General features: G+C 61.5%; 1 long non-coding RNA gene across 1 annotated transcript; it reads left to right on the plus strand.

The window, feature by feature from the left end:
- The first annotated feature begins 1,020 nt into the window (after positions 1 to 1,020).
- LOC118520393 (uncharacterized) lies at positions 1,021 to 5,773 on the plus strand. The gene is made up of 3 exons (XR_004909676.1): positions 1,021 to 1,312; positions 3,783 to 3,960; positions 4,503 to 5,773. It is a non-coding gene; the product is annotated as an uncharacterized LOC118520393 (long non-coding RNA).
- Positions 5,774 to 5,998: the final 225 nt, after the last annotated feature.

The following is a 5,998-nucleotide window of genomic DNA, read 5'->3' on the forward strand; positions in this document are numbered from 1 at the left end:
CACACACACACTCTCTCCTGCCCCCAGGACCAGGGGACAGGGAAAGTGATGGGGGATGCGGCTGGACTGCTTTCGTGGGCTTGGAGGAGAGGGAGGGAGGCTGATGCCCCATCTCTGGCCCACATCAGGCCAGGCACTGTGCCAGCCTCCCTCCGTGTCCGTGCTGGGCTCACATGGGGCAGGGCAGGCAGGAGGCCGAGGATGGAGGGCCCCTTCCCATCTGGTCCTGGGTCTTGGCCGCACCTAACTTCCACACCCCTGTTCTTCTCTTTCTGCTTTCTGGTCTTCACAAGCATGGCTGGAGTCAGACTCGCCTGGGTTCCAATCCTGGCCAGGGCAACTGTCTCCTTTTCTATAAAACGGAGTAACAGTAATTCCAGAGGGCCTTGTGCAAGTGCAGTGAGGAGCAGGGGGTGTGCCCCTTGTCGGGGGGCCGGGGGGGCTCAGTTCCCCACCGGGCACCTGGCAGAGGCTGTTGGCTCTCGGGGGAGCACTCGGCTCTCGGGGGAGCACGTGCTGAGCACTGAGAAGGAGCCACCGCAGCACCCAGTGCTTCCGAAACCTTCCCCTTCTTGTGGTGAATCACTGCTCACGGGTCTGGGCACCCAGGAGTCCCCAGCCTGCCCCAAACACTACCATTGCCATAGAAACGGGCCTCCCCGTCCTCTCACTGATTGATTTCACCACATTGTCCCCCACGGCAGGTCTGGCTCCTGGAGCTCAGCTTCTGACTCACCGCATGGCCTCCTGCTTCACGGCCGCTCCAGGCTCTGTGCCCAGAGCCCCTCAGCCAGGCCCCTTCCCCAGCAGCCCTCACTCCCTTCCCGCCAAGTTAGGCTGGGCACCCCTACGGAAACATCTGTCCCTGCCAGTCGGCCTGAAGACCCATCCGCCCCGCCCAGCGGGCACTTCTCCGGGGCAGGGAGGTGGCCAGGGGCCGAGCCCCGCGGGCGCTGGCGCCACCTGCTGGCCTCGCGACCGGTGGGCGGGCCCCTGCCGGGGGGTGGGGCTAGTCCTCGCTCCCAGGGCGGCCAGTCCCCCTCCTTCGTCCGCCCCTTCCCGTGTATTCTGCACCTGTGCCCCAAAGGGCTGGGGCCCTCGCAGAACAAGCGGTGGAACGGCGAGGGGGGCGGCAGCTCAGGGTGCCAGGGGCCAGAGAAGCAGCCCCGCAGCCAGCCCGCAGCTCCAGAGCAGGCCTCCCGGAGGAAGGGAAGACGGAGGTGAGACGAGCACTTATTAAGCACTTGCTGTGTGCGCCGACGCCTGTGAGTTTACGCGCCTCTTCCCACTGATCACACAGCAGTCCCGACAGGTAATTGCGGCTATGATCTTCATTTTATAGACGGGGAAGCAGGTTCAGAGAGAGAAGGAATTTGCAGAGGGCCGGCAGGTGGTAGGAAGCTGCACCGCCCGCCGCCCAGGCCGGAGGACAGCCACGCCCGGCTTCCGCGGGAACAGGAGTGTGTGACAGAGGAGGGGACTGCCCCACGGGAGCCTCGGGCCTGTGACGCTGGAGGAGAGCCGGAAAAGGAGCAGCCAGGGAGGGAGTAAAGAGTTTGGAGAAGGAGGACGGGACTGGCAGGGTCAGAGGTCAGAGGTCACACAAGAGAAAAACTGAGACTGGACACAGTGCCCGAGTGGCGGCAGCCCCGGTCAGTGTGGGTGGGACGGAGGGGGCACAGAAGCCCGGGGACAGCAGAGTAGTCTGCTGTCAGGGCCTGGCCCGGAGGGGTCTGCGAAGGCTGGGGGCTGGGTGTCACTGTCCACACCTTGGGCTGGACACAAGACGTGACTGGGGGTGCTGCGGATGCAGTGAGAGTGGGGAGCAGCCTGAGCGCCCCCGGGCTCCTGACAGGGGCCCTTGTGCAAGGACGCTGGGGTAGAGAGTGCTGTGGAGGCGCCGGGGCCCAAGCCCGTCGCCCGCGGGGCTGAGCTGCAGGCGGCTCGGCCCCACTAGCCCACCGTCCCCACCGAAGTCAGCCGCGGCGACGGAACTTACACCGTGGGAACCGGCAGTTGCCACAAACCCGGGCTTTGATAAACATGAATGAGCACCTCACCCTTCTACGCTCTCCTGCCCCCACTTTACAGAAAAGGAAACTGAGGCCCAACGATAGAGGCTGACTTGTTCAGTATCATAAAGTAATGTTCTTCCTTTCATTCACTCAGTCATTCACTCAACAAACCTTTACCAAGTGCCTCCCCTGCACGAGGCTTTGGAGAGACACACCCCAGCCTGGGGGTTCAGGCTCTGCGGCCCCCAGAACACGTAACCGGGCTTTGACAGAGCTCCACGCTGACCAGGTGCTGAAGGAGGGGTCCGCCGGTGTGGTCAGCGTGGGCAGGAAGATGTCCTAGAGGACACGGCTCCTGAGCTCGGCTCTGAAGGGCGAGTCGGGGAAACAGGGCTCGAGCCACAGAGAATAGCAGCCACAAGGGTGCAGGGGCTGGACGGGGCCCGGCAGAAGCACAGGACCCATGGGCACCGGGCACTCTCACGGCTACTGTGTGCGAGTGACCGAGGGCGGTTACGGCGCAGAGGTCCCTTCTGGGCCAGAGGTCACAGCGGTCAGCGCATTACTGCGTTTCTGCTGTGCCTGAGCTCCGGACCGGGTGCCAGAGAGCAGGAGCGGTGCGAGTCCATGCCAAGCCCAGGCAGACAGCACCCCTTTGGAGACCAGCGGAGGGAGGGCCGCGAGGGCCCCAGCGCGGGGCTGGCGAGGGGAGGAGAGAGATGGAGCTGGGTGTGGAGGGTGGCAGGTGAGATGGAAAAGCAGAGGGACAAGTTGAATATTTGGTGGGGTTGGCGGGCTGGCGGGGAGTAGGAATGAGCATGCCCAGCTTCCAACAGCAGACACTGACTGGGCACCTCCTATGCGCTGGGCGCTGGGCCTGGAGCTGGGAAACAGGGGTGGGCTAGATCCAGTCCCTGTGCTCAGGGAGCGCCCAGTGGACTGCGGAGACAGAAACGTAAACAGACGGTTACAGTACAGGGTAGTGAACGATAAGGGAGATTTCCCAGGGAAACTGACATTGAACCAGCGGCAGGCAGGTGAAGGGCCAGGGCACCGCGGATGGGGCAGCGCAGGCCGCAGCTGGGTGCTGAGCACGACAGGGTGTGCTCGAAGCCCTGAAGGAAGGCCCGGGTGGCTGGAGCGGAGAAGGGGAGGGAGGGCAGAGCCAGCGGGACAGGTGGGCAGGGCCAGAGCAGAAGGGCATTCTAAACCACACCGAGGAGTTTGGTGTCCAATCTAATGGCAGTGGGGAGCTAATGCAGGGTTTTAAGAAGGGGAGTTTCATGATCCGATTCGTTTTTAAAACGACCTCTCTGGCCACGGTGTGGAATGGAGCTGCGGGGAGAGGAGGCAGGAGTGGAGGCGGCTGCAGGCCGGGGACGCTGCCAGCTTCATCAGGAGGGTAGCAGCAGGGGCAGGAAGCCGATGGGTTTGGGAAGTGTCCAGAGGTGTAGCCGGGAGGCCTGGCTGATGGGCTGGTTGGGAGGAAGTTAGGGGAAGGCAGGAATCATACCGACTCCAGATTCCTGGCTTGAACCACCAGGTGGGTGGGATGCCATCTACCGGAAGCAGGGAGCTGGGGGAGGAGCAGGTCCGGACTGCGGTGGCAGACCCAGTCCTCCCAGCCCAGGGCTCCTGTTTCCCCCTTGGGGGCTGCTGGAGGAAGGCCTGGAGGACGTGGGACAGAGGAAGGGGATGGGGACGGAGGGGAAGGGCTCACCACCTCACACCTTTCTACCCCACATCCGGCTTTCTTTGTCTTCACAGCGACCACCACCACCAGAACTGACATGATGTCCCTGTCTGCTGCCTGTGTCCCCCCCCACAGAACACCGGCTCTGCGGGAGGACCGTCACCTGCCCGGCTCAGTGCTGTATCTCCAGAGCCTACAACAGCAAGTGTTCAGCGTAGATTAACTGGACAAAAACAATTAACTCCTTATTAGGTACGTATTACTATTGTCACTGCCCTTCAGACCCAGGTCAGTTGGAGTCAAAGGTCGGTTCCCTTAGCCTGTCCCTTGAACAGTGTCTCCCAGGGACTCGGGAGGGCAGCTGGACACGAAGCCATTTTAAGCAACTGGAGGGGGCTCAGGATGACCGGGGCAGCTGGTGCGACCAGGGGCATGCCCAGCCTCAGCCACCGGGGTTTTCACCTGGAGTCAGGAACAGACTGGTCTCCCGTGTGTGGGTGCCCTGCCCGCAAAGGGCGAGGTGGAAGCTCCAGGTGACCCCCGAGGAGGCAGGGTTGGGCACAGAGCCCCGGCAGGCGGGGAAGAAACATCTGGGCCCTAGTGTCCAGTCTGGCCTGGAGCCGCTCCCAGCAGTCGGCCTGCAGCGCCACCTCGTGGTCGAGGCTCACAGATGCTGGTCCTCCACCTGAGCCCTGCCCCTCAGGACCCAGGCCAGCGGGCCACCTGCCCCACCAGCAGGCCTCCCTGGGCACCTCCAGTCCTCTCCCTTCGCAGTAACCTCACCCATCCTTCAGGGACTCCAGATGCACTCCATCCCGGAAGCCTCTCCAAGCTGCTCCAGCTTCAGCGATCACTCCCTGCCTCCAGGTGCTCACTGGGTGTCACCGTTTTCCCTCTGGGGTCCTAAGCTAGGCGGTCCGACTGCTCTAGCTCCCAACCCCGGAGGCTCCGCTTACCAGCTGTGTGACCTGACCTAGCTCCTCAACCTCTCTGAGCCGTAGGTCCCTAATGTGAGGCAGAGGTGGCATTTTCAGCCTCACGGAGCTGTGAAGAGGATGAAATGAGATCAAGTCCGTAAAGGCCAACAAGAGAGCCTGGCAGTCAACAGGCACTCGGGAAATGGCGAGTCCTTTTCCACCCCTGTCTCTGACTTCCTCTTCCCTTTCCTAAAAAAGACAGCATGATGGAACAGAAAGCATAAGAGAGTCACAGGACCTGGGTTCTCCTTCTCTGTAAAATGAGGCCATTAGGTAACTGATGAACGTGTTCGAATGCTCATTCATTCATTCATTTATTCAAATTCTACTCCACCAATGACATTCTCTGCAACCAGCAGGTGGTTTGCATCTGCTAATTCACCTGTGCCGGGCCGTGTCTTACACGTCAGTATCCCCTTTGGTCTCTAGCTCGGTGCCTGGCATGGAGAGGGCGCTGGAGAAGTCCCTCCTCGATAACCTAGCAAGGGCATGTGTACGGCCTCCGCCTCCCTGCCCCAAGAGAGCACCCGGCCTGGGCTGGCACCAGGTGCCCCTCCCCCTCCCTCTCCCCAGCCCGAAACCAGAGCTGGCGCCACTGGGTGAGGAATCTGGGGACCAACTGTCACAGCTCTGGTATCACCCGCCTCCCGGACGCCAGAGTCCAGCCCTGAGTCCCAGAGCGGCCCTGTCAGCCAGCTGTCCTGGGGGACCCTGGCTCCACCCCAGCCCCTCTGAGCTGCTCTCCCTAGGGAAATCAGAGAGTGCAGGGGACCCGGTGGGGGTGGGGTGCTGGAGTGGGCCCAGGGGAAGGGCAGAGTCGTCTGTCCAGGTCCAAACCTCAGACCAGGCTTCAGACCCCTTGGTGACGGGTCCACAGCAGCGGGAGGACCTGTAGTGGCCTCCTCGCTCCTCCATCTCTGTAGTCGCCAAGTCCCACAGACCGTTTGCCCTCACGCCCAATCCTACGTGGCCACATTCCCTGGGTCACATAGGCTAGTTTCTGTGTCTTGCTGAGGACAGAGATCAAATCTGATATTTCTTTTGTGTGTCCTACAGAATTTTACTTAATACATTCTCATTGACTGAAATTAATGAGTTCGTGTGTTTCAGCAACGGAGAGCAAACGGGCTGCACTCTCGGCAGGAAACATGGTGTTTATTTATTTTTTTTTTTTTTAAAGATTTTATTTATTTATTCGACAGAGAGAGACACAGCGAGAGAGGGAACACAAGCAGGGGGAGTGGGAGAGGGAGAAGCAGGCTCCCCACTGAGCAGGGAGCCCGATGCGGGGCTCGATCCCAGGACCCTGGGAT

The sequence above is a fragment of the Halichoerus grypus genome, chromosome 7 (assembly GCF_964656455.1).
Source record: "Halichoerus grypus chromosome 7, mHalGry1.hap1.1, whole genome shotgun sequence".
Classification (NCBI taxonomy): domain Eukaryota; kingdom Metazoa; phylum Chordata; class Mammalia; order Carnivora; family Phocidae; genus Halichoerus; species Halichoerus grypus.